The 17,241-nt window shown below is 40.5% G+C and overlaps 1 pseudogene; it reads left to right on the top strand.

Annotated features, from left to right (window-relative positions):
• LOC114627760 overlaps positions 1–13,953 on the top strand; it is a 30,857-nt pseudogene extending 16,904 nt beyond the window's left edge.
• The last annotated feature ends 3,288 nt before the right edge of the window (positions 13,954–17,241 follow it).

Genomic DNA, 17,241 nt, shown 5'->3' on the forward strand with positions numbered 1-17,241 from the left:
TCACACCTGGAAAGCCTTTACCAAACCAGGATCAAGGCATGTAGAGAGGCATAGATGTTGCCTCTAGCTTTTAGTCCCCAACCCCACCAATAAATTTAGCCCTTCCCTAAGGCTCATATAAATAAGGCAGAGTTGAGTTGCTCACAACAGGTATTAGGTAGGGAGAGACCAGTTGCTTTGGTAAGGGTCTGGCGACCCTCTCCATTCCTCCATGACTGGAAGGTAACAATCCCAGACCGGATAATCATTTTGCAAAGGATGCAGCAGAAATCCCCAACATAGCAGTTGTTTGGCTCAGAGAACCACCACTCACAACACCCAATGTGCTAGTCTCAAACCTTTATTCTTTTCTTTTGATTTTCATTCTCCAAAAGAACAGTCTGGCCTGGTTTGCAGGTCACCTGTGCCTCAGTCTCCAGGGAGATGGGACTTGCCCTCGGTTATATGCTAGCCCCCCTCTAATCTACTTCTCGCCAAGATTCCCTCATCCTCGTCTCTGCTCTTCCCGATACTCCCCCTCCTATTAATATCATCAAGCACTTTCTCCTGTTATCCAACTGCTAGTCAATTGTCTTCTATTAATAATCTTAAAACATATTATGTGATGGATGGTTTGCCAGTGTATATATCCGCGTGCACTACACGCACACTTGACATTTCTTGTTCTATTTTGGTGCTTCTTGTCATGTTTACTTGGTCACTTTTTATGGCTTTCACTTCTCTGCATTGGTAATTCTCCTTTTAAAAACCTATGCCTGGATGCTCTAAGATCAAGAATTGACAAATGGGACTTCATAAAATTGCAAAGTTTCTGTAAGGCAAAGGACACTGTCGAGACACAGAGTCGGTCTGCTCCCGTCCTGTTGAGAAACTGAATCCTGAGTCATCCAGGAGCCACTGCACTCAGAGCAGCTGGTAAGATCTCCATCTCACTCCCTAAACCCCAGAGATAGATCGGGGAGCCAGGGACATCCAGGGCACAGCAGCTACCCAAACCCCGCCCCTCCGGAATTCCACTTCCCTTCTGCCCCTGCCTGGTCCTCTGGGCTGGAGCAGACACAGTTGGTCTGCTCCTGTCCTGTTGAGAAACTGAATCCTGAGTCATCCAGGAGCCACTGCACTCAGAGCAGCTGACACAGAGTCGGTCTGCTCCTGTCCTGTTGAGAAACTGAATCCTGAGTCATCCAGGAGCCACTGCACTCAGAGCAGCTGGAGCCACTGCACTCAGAGCAGCTGAAACTGAATCCTGAGTCATCGAGGACCCACTGCACTCAGAGCAGAAGGATTTCCAGATCCAAGAGGTGGCCTGAGTCCCAGGAGTTATTCCACCCAGGAGATTAGGAGCATAAGACCACAGAGACCTCTGGACTCTGAGGAGCTCTGCAATAAGCAAGATAACTGGAAATACAGACTCCAGTTTTACACAGTGAGGGCAGGTACCACTAGAGTTAAACAGATGGCGAAAGGCAAGCGCAAGAACATAAGCAACGGAAACCAAAGTTTCTTGGCATCATCAGTGCCCAATTCTCCCAATATAGCAAGCCCTGAACACCCCATCACACCTGAAAAGCAGGATTCAGAATTAAAATCACTTCTCATGATGATGATAGAGGATTATAAGAAGGAATTAAGTAACTCCCTTAAAGAAATACAGGAGAGTACAAGTAAACAGATAGAAGCCCTTAAAGAGGAATCACAGAAATCCCTTAAAGAACTGGAAGAAAACACAAAGAAGGAATTAAACAAAAACATTCAGGATCTGAAACTAGAAATAGAAACAATAAAGAAAGTTCAAAGGGAGACAACCATGGAGATAGAAAACCTAAGAAAGAGATCAGGAGTCACAGACGCAAGCATCACCAACCGAATACAAGAGATAGAAGAGAGAATCTCAAATGCAGAAGATACGGTGGAAAATATTGACACAGTTGTCAAAGAAAATGCAAAATGCAAAAAACTCCTAACTCAAAACATCCAGGAAATCCAGGACACAATGAGAAGACCAAACCTAAGGATAATAGGTATAGATGAGAATGAAGATTCCCAACTTAAAGGGCCAGTAAATATCTTCAACAAAATTATTGAGGAAAACTTCCCTAACCTAAAGAACAAGATGCCCATAAACATACAAGAAGCCTACAGAACACCAAATAGACTAGACCAGAAAAGAAATACCTCCCGTCACATAATAATCAAAACATCAGATGCACAAAACAAAGAAAAAATACTAAAAGCAGTAAGGGAAAAAGGTCAAGTAACATATAAAGGCAGACCTATAAGAATTACACCAGACTTCTCACCAGAGACTATAAAAGCCAGAAGAGCCTGGACTGACATCATACAGACACTAAGAGAACACAATTGCCAGCCCAGATTACTATACCCAGCAAAACTCTCAATCACTATAGATGGTGAAACAAAGATATTCCATGACAAAACCAAATTTGCACAATATCTTCCCACAAACCCAGCACTTCAAAGGATAATTGATGGAAAATGCCAACACAAGGAGGGAAACTACAACCTAGGAAAAGCAAGTAAGTAATCTTCCAACAACCCCCAAAAAAGATACAAACATAACTTTACCTCTAATAAAAAAAATAACAGGAAGCAACAATCATTTTTCCTTAATATCTCTTAACATCAATGGTCTCAATTCCCCAATAAAAAGACGCAGACTATCAGACTGGATACACAAACAAGACCCAGAATTTTGCTGCATACAAGAAACGCACCTCAGTGACAAAGACAGACACTACCTCAGAATAAAAGGGTGGAAAACAATTTTTCAAGCCAATGGTCCCAAGAAACAAGCTGGAGTAGCCATTCTAATATCAAATAAAATCGACTTTCATCCAAAATTAATCAAAAAAGATAAGGAAGGACACTTCATACTCATCAAAGGAAAAATCTACCAAGGTGAACTCTCAATTCTGAACATCTATGCTCCAAATGCAAGGGCACCTACATACATAAAAGAAACTTTACTAAAGCTCAAAACACACATTACACCTCACACAATAATAGTGGGGGATTTCAACACCCCACTGTCAGCAATGGACAGATCATGGAAACAGAAACTAAACAGAGACACTTTGAAATTAACAGAAGTTATGAACCAAATGGACTTAACAGACATCTATAGAACATTTCATCCTAAAACAAAAGAATATACCTTTTTCTCAGCACCTCATGGCACCTTCTCCAAAATAGACCATAAAACAAGCCTCTACAGATACAAAAAGATTGAAATAATCCCTTGCATCTTATCAGATCACCACGGACTAAGACTGGTCTTTAATAATGACAAAAACAATGGAAAACCCACGTACACATGGAAACTGAACAACTCTCTACTCAATGATGACTTGGTCAAGGAAGAAATAAAGAAAGAAATAAAAGACTTTTTAGAATTCAATGAAAATGAGGACACATCATACCAAAACTTGTGGGACTCCATGAAGGCAGTGCTAAGAGGAAAGCTCATAGCTCTAAGTGCCTACAAAAAGAAACTGGAAAGAGCACACACTAACAAGTTGACTGCACAACTAAAAGCTCTAGAACAAAAAGAAGCAAATACACCCAGGAGGAGTAGAAGGCAGGAAATAATCAAACTCAGGGCTGAAATCAACCAAATAGAAACAGAAAGAACAATACAAAATAACAATAAAACCAGGAGTTGGTTCTTTGAGAAAATCAACAAGATAGATAAACCCTTAGCCAGATTAACCAGAGGGCACAGAGACAGTATCCAAATTAATAAAATCAGAACTGAAAAGGGAGACATAACAACAGAAACTGAAGAAATTCAAAAAATCATCAGATCCTACTACAAAGGCCTATACTCAACAAAACTGGAAAACCTGGATGAAATGGACAATTTCCTAGACAGATACCAGGTACCGAAGTTAAACCAGGAGCAGATAAACCATCTAAATAGTCCCATAACCCCTCAGGAAATAGCAGCAGTCATCAAAAGCCTCCCCACTAAAAAAAGCCCAGGACCAGATGGTTTTAGTGCTGAATTCTATCAGACCTTCAAGGAAGACCTAATACCAATTCTCTTCAAACTATTCCACAAAATAGAGACAGAAGGAACACTACCCAATTCGTTCTATGAAGCTACAATTACACTCATACCCAAACCCCACAAGGACCCGACAAAGAAAGAGAACTTCAGACCAATCTCTCTTATGAACATCGATGCAAAAATACTCAATAAAATTCTAGCAAACCGAATCCAAGACCACATCAAAACAATCATCCATCATGATCAAGTAGGTTTTATCCCAGGAATGCAGGGATGGTTCAATATTCGGAAATCCATCAATGTAATCCACTATATAAACAAACTTAAAGAAAAAAACCACATGATCATCTCACTAGATGCTGAGAAAGCATTTGACAAAATTCAACATCCCTTCATGATAAAAGTCTTGGAAAGATCAGGAATTCAAGGCCCCTACCTAAACATAGTAAAAGCAATTTACAGCAAACCAGTAGCCAACATCAAGCTAAATGGAGAGAAACTTGAAGCAATCCCACTAAGATCAGGGACTAGACAAGGTTGTCCACTCTCCCCCTACCTATTCAATATAGTACTGGAAGTCTTAGCCAGAGCAATTAGACAGCAAAAAGAAGTCAAAGGGATACAAATAGGAAAGGAAGAAGTCAAAATATTGCTATTTGCAGATGATATGATAGTATACTTAAGTGACCCCCAAACTTCCACCAGAGAACTCCTAAACCTGATAAACAACTTCAGCAAAGTGGCTGGTTATAAAATCAACTCAAACAAATCAGTAGCCTTCCTCTACATGAAAGATAAACAGACTGAAAAAGAAATTAGGGAAATGACACCCTTCACAATAGTCACAAATAATATAAAATACCTTGGTGTGAATCTAACCAAGCAAGTGAAAGACCTGTATGACAAGAACTTCAAGTCTCTGAAGAAAGAAATTGAAGAAGATCTCAGAAGATGGAAAGATCTCCCATGCTCATGGATTGGCAGGATTAATATAATAAAAATGGCCATCTTGCCAAAAGCAATCTACAGATTCAATGCAATCCCCATTAAAATCCCAACTCAATTCTTCACAGAGTTAGAAAAGGAAATTCTCAAATTCATATGGAATAACAAAAAACCCAGGATAGCGAAAACTATTCTCAACAATAAAAGAACTTCTGGAGGAATTACCATCCCTGACCTCAAGCTGTACTACAGAGCAATAGTGATAAAAACTACCTGGTATTGGTACAGAGACAGGCAGGAAGATCAATGGAATAGAATTGAAGACCCAGAAATGAACCCACACTCCTATGGTCACTTGATCTTTGACAAAGGAGCTAAAACTGTCCAGTGGAAAAAGGACAGCATTTTCAACAAATGGTGCTGGTTCAACTGGAAGACAACATGTAGAAGAATGAAAATTGATCCATTCTTATCCCCTTGTACAGAGCTCAAGTCTATGTGGATAAAGGACCTCCACATAAAACCAGATACACTGAAACTAATAGAAGAGAAGGTGGGGAAAAGCCTCGAATACTTGGGCACAGGGGAAAAGTTCCTGAACAGAACTCCAATGGCATATGCTCTAAGATCGAGAATTGACAAATGGGACTTCATAAAATTGCAAAGTTTCTGTAAGGCAAAGGACACTGTCAATAGGACAAAACGACAACCAACAAATTGGGAAAAGATCTTTACCAATCCTTCATCTGATAGAGGGCTAATATCCAATATATACAAAGAACTCAAGAAATTAGACTCCAGACAACCAAATTACCCTATTAAAAAATGGGGTATAGAGCTTAACAAAGAATTTTCAACGGAAGAAACTTGAATGGCCGAGAAGCATCTAAAGAAATGTTCAGCATCCTTAGTCATCAGGGAAATGCAAATCAAAACAACCCTGAGATTCCTCTCACACCAGTCAGAATGGCTAAGATTAAAAACTCAGGTGATAGTAGATGCTGGCGAGGGTGTGGAGAAAGAGGAACACTCCTCCATTGTTGGTGGGACTACAAGATGGTGCAACCACTTTGGAAATCAGTGTGGCGGTTCTTCAGAAAATTGGACATAGCATTACCTGAGGATCCAGCTATACCACTCCTAGGCATATACCCAGAAGATGCTCGAACATATAACAAGGACATATGCTCAACTATGTTCATAGCAGCCTTATTTATAATAGCCAGGAGCTGGAAAGAACCCAGATGTCCTTCAACTGAGGAATGGATTCAAAAAATATGGTATATTTGCACAATGGAGTATTACTCAGCTATTAAAAACAATGAATTCGAGAGGTTCCTAGGTAAATGGATGGAACTAGAAATTATCATCCTGAGTGAGGTTACCCAATCACAAAAGAACACACATGGTATTCACTCACTGATTATTGGATATTAGCCCAGAACCTTGAAATGCCCAAGATGCAACTCACAGGCCACATGAAGCTCATAAAGAAGGAAGACTAAGTGGGGGTGATTCGGTCCTTCTTAGAAGGAACAACAAAATACTCAAGGGAGCAAATATGGAGACAAAGTGAGGGACAGAAACTGAAGGAGGGGCCGTCTCAAGACCACTCCACCTGAGTATCTATCCCATGTGCAGTCACCAAAGGTAGATGCTAATGTGGAAATCAGGAAGTGCATGCTGATAAGAGCCTGATATGGATGTCTCCTCAGAGGTCTTCAAGAGTCTGACATATTCAGAGGCAGATGCTCACAACTAGCCATTGAACTGATCATGGGGTTCTCAATGGAGGAGTTAGAGTGAAGACTGAAGGAGCTGAAAGGGTTTGCGGCATCATGAGGAGAGCAACAATACCAACCAACCACAGCTCCCAGGGTCTAAACCACCAGCCTGGGAGCACTTAGGGAGGGATCCAGGGCGTTAGCTGAATATGTAAGAGTGGAGGGCCCAGCTGGGCATAGGTGGAAGAAGAGAACCTTGACCTCATGAAGGCTGGACGCCCCAGGGGGTGGGAATTTTGAGGGTGGGGAGGTGGGAGTGGGGGGTTAGATAGAGGTTACATCCACAGAGAAGAAGGAGGAGGGGTGAGGGGATAGGGGGTTCCTGGGTGGGTGGGGGATGGGGTAAGGGGACAACATATGAAATGTAAATAAAACATCCAATAAAAAAAAAAAGAAGGAAAAAAAAAACCTATGCCTGGGGGCTGGAGAGATGACTTGGCAGTTAAGAGCACTGGCTGCTCTTCCACAGGACCCAGGTTCAGGTTCTAGCACCCACATGGCCGCTTACAATTTTCTGTAACTTCTGTTCCAGGGGATATGACACTCTCACACAGACATACATGTAGTCAGATCAGCAGTGTACATAAAATAAAAAAATAAATTATTTAAAAAGAAGATAAAAACTAAAAATAAAGACCTCTGCTTATGATTATTATACAGTTTATATCGGAGTATTTTGCCATTTAAAAGGTTTACATGCTCATTTGTGTCTGTCCCACTTCTGCAAATGACACACTTACTGTATTAGTCAGGGTAACGAAACTTATAGAGAGATTCCTTTCTTTCTCTGTGTGTTTGTTTGTGTGTGTGTGTGTGTGTGTGTGTGTGTGTGTGTGATGGCTATTCTAGGTTGTCAACTTGACTACATCTAACCCAGACCTTTGAGATAGGGACACACACACACGATTATTAGAATGACTTACGGGCTTCAGTCTAGCTGCAACAATGACTAGTTATGAAAAGAAAAATCTAAGAATTTAGTAGTTGCTCAGTCCAGGAGATTGGATGTTTCAGCTGGTCTTCAGTATTTACTGGAATCCTGAAGAAGTAGGCTCTAATGCCAGTGAAGGAAAGAACTTGCTAGCAATCAAAGAGCAAAAGCTTTCTTCTTCCAGGTCCTTATATAGGATGCCAGCAGAAGGTTTGGCCCAGGTTAGGTCTGGATTAAAGATTTGCAACAAAGGTGTATCTTCTCTCCTCAAGATCCAGATTACAGATCTGTCTTTTCCCATCTCAAAAGATCTGTATTCACCGGCAGTGGTGGCGCACGCCTTTAATCCCAACACTTGGGAGGTAGAGGCAGGCGGATTTCTGAGTTTAAGGCCAGCCTGGTCTACAGAGTGAGTTCCAGGACAGCCAGGGCTTCACAGAGAAACCCTGTCTCAAAAACAAACAAACAAACAAACAAAAACAACAACAAAAAAATCTGTATTCAAAGTGTGTTTCCCTACCTCAAAGATCTGGATTAGATGTAGTGAAGTTGACAACCAAGAATAACCATCACTCACACTATATATATGATTTTGTTAATGTTTTTTGTTTGTTTGTTTGTTTGTTTGTTTGTGACATTATTTCACTCTGCTTTCCAGGATAGTCTCAAAGCCCTGAGCAACAATCACCCTGTCTCACCCTCCCCAGGAGTTGACATACATTTCTATGTCTGACTTTTTTTTTTAAAGGATGTGCTAAAGATTATTAATGAAAATAATGTGTGGAGACATTTTTAAGACCTAAAACAAAGAACTCTCTACCCAGTGCCAGATCCCCCTTGGCTCTAAAGTCTAAGGTCTTCATAAAAGAATGTTATCAAATTGTAATTTTCATGCAATAAAATGGACATGCTTTCATTATGTAGATCAGTGTCTTTTGACAAGTGTTCGCCAATGTGGAACCACCACTGCTTCATACACAAATACACTTCCTGTATTTGTTCCTCAGCCTTCAGCCACACACACACACACACACAAACAAAACAAACAAACAAAAGAACCCTAACCTGGGCTGGAGAGATGGCTCAGCAAGCAGTTAAGAGCACCGACTTAGGTCCTGAGTTCAGTTCCCAGCAACTACATGGTGGCTCACAACCATCTGTAATGGGATCTGATGCCCTCTTCTGGTGTGTCTGAAGAGAGCAATGGGGTACTCATATATACAAAATAAATAAATATATCTTAAAAAAAAAAAAACAACCTAGCCTGCTTCCTGACATCATGGATGAATTTAGAATGATCTAGAATTGCAAAAGTAGAATTATGTAACTTGTGCTCTTTGTGTCTGTTTACACATACTTGGCACATTTTTTGAGAGATAGCTAAGTTCTTATATATAACAGTAATTTGTTCATATTACTCCTGAGAAGTAATTCATAATATAATATAAACACACAAAAATTTATGCATCCATTCATAAATATTTGATTTTTTTAGGGATTGGTAATTATGAATGAGCCTGTTATTTGTGAACAACCTTATTCATATAAATGACAGTAACAAATATGCTTTGAAAATGTATATTTTTCTGTCTGTCTGTCTGTCTCATTTCTTTCCATACCGAGAATCAAACCCAGAACCTTATAAGATGCTAAGCAAATGTCTACCACTAAGCTACATCCCAACTCTACTTTTGTTTCTCCCAGAGATAGAATTGGTATGTCAAGTATCAACTTTTAGTATTAAAGTAACAGTATTAGCTTTATAAAAAACAACCAGAGTGTCTTCCAAGTGATTATGCCAAGATTATTGTTTGGGGAGGGGGTTGTTGTTAAATTTTTTTGTTTTTGTATATGGGGAGATTGTTTGTTATGTGGAGTGTTTGTTTGTTTGTTTGTTTGTTTGTTTTTGAGAACTATGGTCCCACTGTGTTTGGTCAGGCTGACTTCAAAAGCCAGAGCTCAATGAATCTTTCTACCTCAGCCTTTCAAGTAGATAAGATCAAACACAGAACAGGATGCCTAGTCTCACGATAGTATATGTTAATCAACTCTAGACCGCTGGTACACTTGAGATGTATGTTGCAGGTCTAGAACAAGGAGTTTTAGTTCTTTTTGCTCATACTGCCCTTTCTGACACAGGGCATGTGTTCCACTTCAGGACAGTTTTTCATACAGAGGCCTGGTCAGAATTTGCTGCAGGTTGACTTTTCCCTTATGGGTCTTATCTTAGTCACAGTTCTATTGCTATGAAGAGACATCACTACAAAGGAAACTCTTATAAAGAAAAACACTTAATTGAAGTTTGCTTGCAGTTTCAGAGGTTTGGTCCATTATCAGCATGCCAAGAAACACAGCACTATACAGGCAGACATGAGAGTAAAGAGTTCTACATTCAAATCCACAAGCAGCAGAAAGAGCCAGAGCACTGGGACTGGTTTGAGCTTTTGAGACCCCAAAGCCCATCCCCCAGTGACATACTTCTTCCAACAAGTCCACAACTAGGTCAACAAGGCCATACCTCTTAATGCTACTCCCTGAGCATCCAAATCTATGATCTTATAGAGGCCATTCCTATTCAAATCACCATAGGGCTCTAGCACTCAGTCCTATCTTAGTGTGGGGAAGTCTCCTCTTCATGGGTAGACCATGAGATTTTCTTTCTGCCAATTCTGAAGCCGTCAAAACCAAAAGACTTGGTTTATCAGATCAGCAGATGCTATTAGACGACGTTGTACTCTGCTTCCTAGTCCCTGGGTTTCATTTCTCCCTAGATTCTGAAAAGGTGATGTCTTACGCCTTGGCAGAGTGTAGATGTTTTATATTTTTACATTTGGTCCTGAGTTTTCATAAAAAAGTTAGTTCTAATAACCTAATTTGAATCAACAAGTTATTCTTTTCTTTCACTTCCTCGGTTGTATCTGCAGACAGATCTGCTTTACAGTCTACCCATGTTTCCAAATTGCTTGAATGTTTATAATGGGCATGCATTCCACTTGTAATCTACAAAAATAATAAATGTTTCCAAATTGAAAAAAAGAATCTAAGAGTGGTTATCTTTAAATTTTTCTAAAAATAATCTGTGCCTTGTTTTCCTACAAAGTCACTGTGGAAAACTATGAGAAGCATTTTCCCTGTTTCTGTTACAAGAGGAAGCTATGGTCTGTGTCCTGAAATGTGATGTTTGGTGAGGACAGAGAGCAGGACCCCCAAGTTAGTAGACATGAGAGCAGACTTGGTGTTGGGAGTAAAAATCAATTCTAAGGCCCCATACCCCTAATATGGCCTTATTTAGAAAGAGATTTCTTTAAGACATAACTAAGATAAGGTCATGGTGGAGTAGGTTAGATCCTTAATCTTAATTACCAGTGTACCACAAAGAGAAAATGTAAAGACAAAAAGTACAGGAAGAACATCCCATGAAATGGAGGTCAGAGTGAGACATCCCTCATTTAATGAGGAATCAATAGTCTCTTCAACAAATTGTGATGACAAAATTGACTATCCACCTGCAAAGTAATAAGTAATTCCAGAGACCAAACTCAAAAGTTTACCAAAGACCTAAAATGAACATATTTATCAATGAAATTGTAATGGAAAAGCTTCATGATATTGACCTAGACAATGATACCAACTACTTCATATGGCAAATACAATACACATCACAATGGAACTGCAAGAAAACATTTGCAGTCACATATTTTGGGAGTCACCATCCTCTGCACCTGTGTTGTTGTGTCAGCTCTCCTGTCTCTATACATTTCTCCAAAAAGACTGCTTGAAGAGAAATCTAAACTTACGTGATAGGCTGTCAAGTATATCTCCTTGTTCTTGTTTTTGTTCCTGTTTTGTTCCTGTTCCTGTTTTGTTCCTGTTTTGTGGGGAGTATAAAAGGGAGCTATACAGTTAAAAATATAGCATTTGGTCTTTACCAGATGACTCCTTGTCTTTCTTTCTCTCGCCCTCAGCCCTCCACCGATCCAAAGGACTCACTCAGTTGGCGAAGCTGACAAGTGGAGGTTCCACTGAGATCTGAAAGATGAGGATGATTGCTGACGGCCGTCTCCGGGGTGTGCATTAAGACAGGAGACATATTGGATATGAACTGAAGGTAAGTTTTCGGGTAGGTAAACGCCATGGGTTTGGCACATAATAAGAAGTTGCTGGCTAAGGAACTATCTACTCTTCTGGCTAAGCGGGGAACTGCTGTTGAAGCTAGGGTTATTGAAGAATTTATGAAAGAATTACAAAAATTCTCTCCATGGTTTGTGGCGAGTGACACTTTTAAGCTGGAAGACTAGGAAAATGTAATAGGTGATTTTTGTGCTGCTGCCGATCACCATGGCCCTTTATTCCTTAAAAAATCAGTTTGGAGCATTTGTCTTTGCCTGGGGCAATTTGGGCTTTGCTCTTCTTTCTATACAGTTTTCCTCCCTCTTCTGCATCTCTGGGTTGCAAATGCCACCCTCCCTGTCCACGCTGCTTTCGAGGATCACTTTCGAGGATCAATTTCAAGGATCGTTGCCTGCGCTCTTGTTTTTAGATGAGAGTGAAGACTGAGTTGGAGATTTTTTTCCACTTTTTTTCTTTTCTTTTTTTCTTTCTTTCTTTTTTTTTTTTTTTTTTTTTTTTGAGAGGGGAGAATTTCGTCCCAGATAGAGGGGTAGGGTCTGGCTCCAGAGGAGGGTCCCCGACCTCGCTGTGGGGACTCGTGTTTCTCTCCACTGTGTTCTCGCTCTGACTGAGGAGTAGAGGTCTGTGGGCCCGACATTGACATCCACAACGACTGTCGACAGCTGGGGCGCCTAGAGAATTACGCGGTGATCGAGAACTTCTTCCACTTCCTGCTCATCTCCAAGGTCAGAGACTGCCAAGGCTACAGCTTCCCCAGGTTCACAGGCATCACCGAGTGCTTGCTGCTGTTTCGAGTGGCCAGCCTCGAGAGCCTGGGGGACCTCTTCCTGAACCTCACGGTCCGTGGCTAGAAGCCACTACAGCTGTGCACTGGTCATCTTTGAGATGACTAATCTCCGAGATATTGGGCTTTGTAGTCTGAAGAACAATACTCAGGGGGCCATCAGGATTGAGAGAAACTCTGACCTCTGTTGCCTCTCCACCATAGACTGGTCTCTCATCTTAGATGCTACGTTGTAGAGAACAAGCCCCCAAGGGAATGTGGAGACCTGTGTCCAGAGACATTAGAGGAGAGGCCCATGTGTGAAAAGACCACCATCAACGATGAGTACAGCTGCCGCCGCTAGACCACAGATCACTGCCAGAGAATGTGCCCAGGTGTGTGCAGGTGAGCCTGCACCGAAAACAGCGTGTGCTGCCACCCGGAGTGCCTGGACAGCTGCCATACACCTGAAGACAACACAGCTTATGTGGCCTGCTGACACTACTACTACAGAGACGTGTGTGTGCCTGCCTGCCCTCCTGGCGCCTACAGGTTCGGGGACACTGTATAGACCGAGATTTCTGTGCCAACATCCCTAACACAGAAAGCAGTGACTCAGATGGTTTCGTCATCCATGACAACAAGTACATACAAGAGTGTCCCTCAGGTTTCATCCACAACACCTAGAACATGTACTGTAATCCTTACGAAGGCCCCTGCCCCAAAGTGTGCAGTGATAAAAAAAAAGAAAACGAAACCCATCGATTCGGTTACTTCTGCTCAAATGCTCCAAAGAGACACCATCTTGAAGGACAATCTGCTTATTAACATCTGGTGAGGCAATAACATTGCCTCGGATTTAGAGAACTTCATGGGGCTCATCAGGTGGTTCTGCCATTCCCATACCTTGGTCTCTTTGTCCTTCCTAAAAAACCTTTGTCTCATCTTACGAAAAGAACAGCTAGAAGAGAACTACTTCTTCTATGTCCTAGACAACCAGAACTTACAACAACTGTAAGACTAGAACCACCAGAACCTGACCATCAGGTCAGAAAAAATATACTTCACTTTCAACCCCAAGCTGTGTATTTCTAAAATTTACCAAATGAAAGAAGTGACCAGAACAAAGAGACGTCAGAACAAAGGAGACATCAACACCAAAAACAATGGAGAGCGAGCTTCTTGTAAAAGTGATATTCTCCGTTTCATCTCCACCACCACCTAGAAGAACTACATCATCATAACGTGACACCGGTACTGGCCACCTGACTGCCAGGATCATTGCCACCATTGCCATCGCTGCGGGGGCCGCCATGGACACAGACATTGCCTTATCCAACAACATACAAACTGCCCAGACATTGAATGAACTTTCAGAGAGGGTACAGATACATTACTTTCTCAGAGTGATATTCAGTCTCATTTTCATATTGCTGTTTTAAATTTAAATCAACGAATTACTTTGGTTCAAGAACAAATAGATTTTATGTTATCCACTAGACATGATAACTATGATCCCTTCTTTCATGCCATTTGTGTTACACCTGTACATGTAATTAATGCTTCCTCTTCTGTTAAGTATTTGAAACCATTAAATTCTGGCTCTTAAAATGCTACTTATTATAATCTTACTTGACAACTCCTTAATAAAATTATATTAGTTAATAATACCAGAGTTGATCCTATTGATGGGTCATCTATCTTGAACATGTTTCTTCAAGTGGGAATACTGGTGAAAGAGTGGGCTAGAGTTACTTCCTTGACAGTTTTAGCCTAACTTTGTTGATGCTTGTTCTTTGGGTGTCTGTGTTGCCTTCAGACACAACAGATACAATCTCAAGCTGTTGTGTGAAGATGGGTACTTTTACACGGTTTAGAAGATCCCTCTGCCCAAGTGTGGCTGACTATGATACAAAAAACATAATTATTCACCTAGGCCTGAGCTACAACTGAAACTACAAGAGAGTTTCCCTGAGAGACATGCCTGGCTATTTAGGGGTTGGTGTCGATACAGTTCACCTCCTCAAGAAAAAGACACCGAGATGGATATGACCATACCACCTCACTGTACAACGACAGGGGCCTGGGGGTCATTACAATATCCCCAATATTCACTGAGGGTCTGGTCTCTGTCTCCACTCGGCCTCTAATTAAAAGAAAAAGGGTGAATTGTGAGTCACCATCCTCTGCACCTGTGCTGTTGTGCCAGCTCCCCTGTCTCTATACATTTCCCCAAAAAGACTGCTTGAAGAGAAATCCAAACTTAGGCGATAAGCTGCCAAGTATATCTCCTTGCTCCTGTTTTTGTTCCTGTTTTGTTCCTGTTCCTGTTTTGTGGGGAGTACAAAAGGGAGCTATGCAGTTGAAAATATAGCATTTGGTTCTTTACCAGATGACTCCTTGTCTTTCTCTCTCTCGCCCTCAGCCCTCCGCTGATCCAAAGAACTCAGTCAACTATGCTGACAAAGCTGACAGTATTTGACAAAAGATTGATAATCAAAACATATAAGGAATTCCTACAACTCATAGTAAAAACAAAAAAGATGCACATTAAGAAATTAAGCAAAAAAAAAAAAGAAATTAAGCAAAGAATTTGAAAAAAATTATCCAAAGAAAACACAAATAGCCAATGGGTACATGAAAGATATCAAACATGGAGTGGGAACAATGAGTCAGTGGGTAAAGCATTGCCATGCAAGCAATTTCAGGCTCCTAGAACCCACATCAATCCAGATATGGTAGTATGCATCTGTAATTCCAGCATTTCTGTGATGAAATTGAAGATGGAGACAAAGTACATGTTTTTATGGGGAAGGGAGAAACTGGAACACATGTACAATTGGTAGGATGAAATATAATATGGTTGCTATGACTATTTGTATGGAAGTTCCTCAAAACAATTAAAAAAATAGAATTACTATACAACTCAACAGTTCCATTTCTGGGTATCTATCCAAAAGAATTTAAGATAAAACCTCAAAGATACATTTAAAGTCTACATTCACTCAAGCATTAGTCACAATGACCAAGACATAGAAACAGCCTAAATGTGCATGGAAGGATGACTGGTTAAAGAAAATGTAGTATACTGGATCTATACAATAGAATATTATTCAGACCTGAAAACAGGGAAGTCCTCACAGCATGGATGAAATATAGGATGTTATGGTAAATGACATAAGCTAGTCACAGTAGGACAAATACTGTATAACTTTTTATAAGGTTTCTAGTAGTCAAACCCATAGATGTAAAAGGTAGAGTGATAGTTATCAAGGGATAGAAGAAATAGGAAATAGGGAGTTATTATTCTACAAATATAGAATTTCATTCATCCAAGTTAAAATTCCCTACATATCTACTGTACAATAATATATAGTTAATAATATACTAGACACATAAAAGTTTACTTGTAAGTGGATTTCATATTATATGACTTGTATAACAATAAAAAATTAATTGTTATTATTAGTAATCACTCAAAGGTTCAAGAACTATATGAGGAAACAGGAAATTACATACATTGCTAGTAAGGCAAAGGAAATTATTTTGGTAGATATTTGGCAATATCTCATACACACTCCTACATCAAAGCCTTTGGACCAGCAGTTCTAACTCTAGGACTTTTCCTAGTGATATATTAGCATAAAATAAAAAGACATTGCACAAAATGATTCCATGCTGGAATGTTGTAACACTGTAAATGAAACATAATGAAGTACTATGTATGTGGTGCTCAAAATGAACTAGAAGCAGCAGGCTGCCTAGGAACTGAACACCTGTGTTTTGTCCAAATCTGTGTCAAAGCTTTAACTGCTGAAATGATGGTATTTGGAGGTGGCATATTTGGGAGTTAATTAGGTTCAGAGGAGGTCCCCAAGTTGGAAAAATATCCTAATAAAAAGAGGATCAGAAACCAGTTTCTTTCTCCACACCGTATGGAGATACAGCCAGATGATACTTCACAATATCCTCTACAAGACTGGAGGTGAACCTTCTCTGAAACTGAATCAGCTAGCACCTTGATCTTGGACCTGCAGCTTCTGAACTATGAGGAACAAATGTTTATTGTGTAAGCCACTCCGTCTATAGTATTTTGTTGTAACAGTCTGTCTTAGTTATATTTCTTTTGCTGTGATAAAATACCCTGACAAAAAAAATCAGCTTAAAGAAGAGTTTTAGTTCAGCTCACAGCCCATTGTAGAGTCCTTCATAGTATCCCAGGAAGTCATGGCAGCAGGAGCTTGAGGAAGCTGGTCACATTGTATCCACAGTCAAGAAACAGGAACAGGGAACACTCATGGTCAGTTTACCTTTTCTTTTGATACAGTTTTGAAGGGCAGCCTAGGGAATGGTGCTACCCACAGTAGCCAGGTCTTCCCTCTTCAATTAACCTAACCAAGATAATATCCTAGCAGCGTGCCAACCGTCTTCAATCCCAGGTGATTCTAGAAATCATCAAGTTGACAACTGAGATAAATCATCACACAGCTCTACTTGGCTAAGTCATATGCTGCTATGGACTGGTCCTCAGAGTATATTCAATGAGAAAAAGGTAGAGAAAAGTAGGTGCAATTGGTTAATTATGCGTGTCAGCTAGACTAGATGGAAGAGCACTGCAAGGACTGGTAAAGCATTACTTCAAGTTGTGTCTGTGATG

The sequence above is a fragment of the Grammomys surdaster genome, unplaced genomic scaffold, assembly GCF_004785775.1.
Source record: "Grammomys surdaster isolate TR1022 unplaced genomic scaffold, NIH_TR_1.0 258, whole genome shotgun sequence".
Lineage (NCBI taxonomy): Eukaryota > Metazoa > Chordata > Mammalia > Rodentia > Muridae > Grammomys > Grammomys surdaster.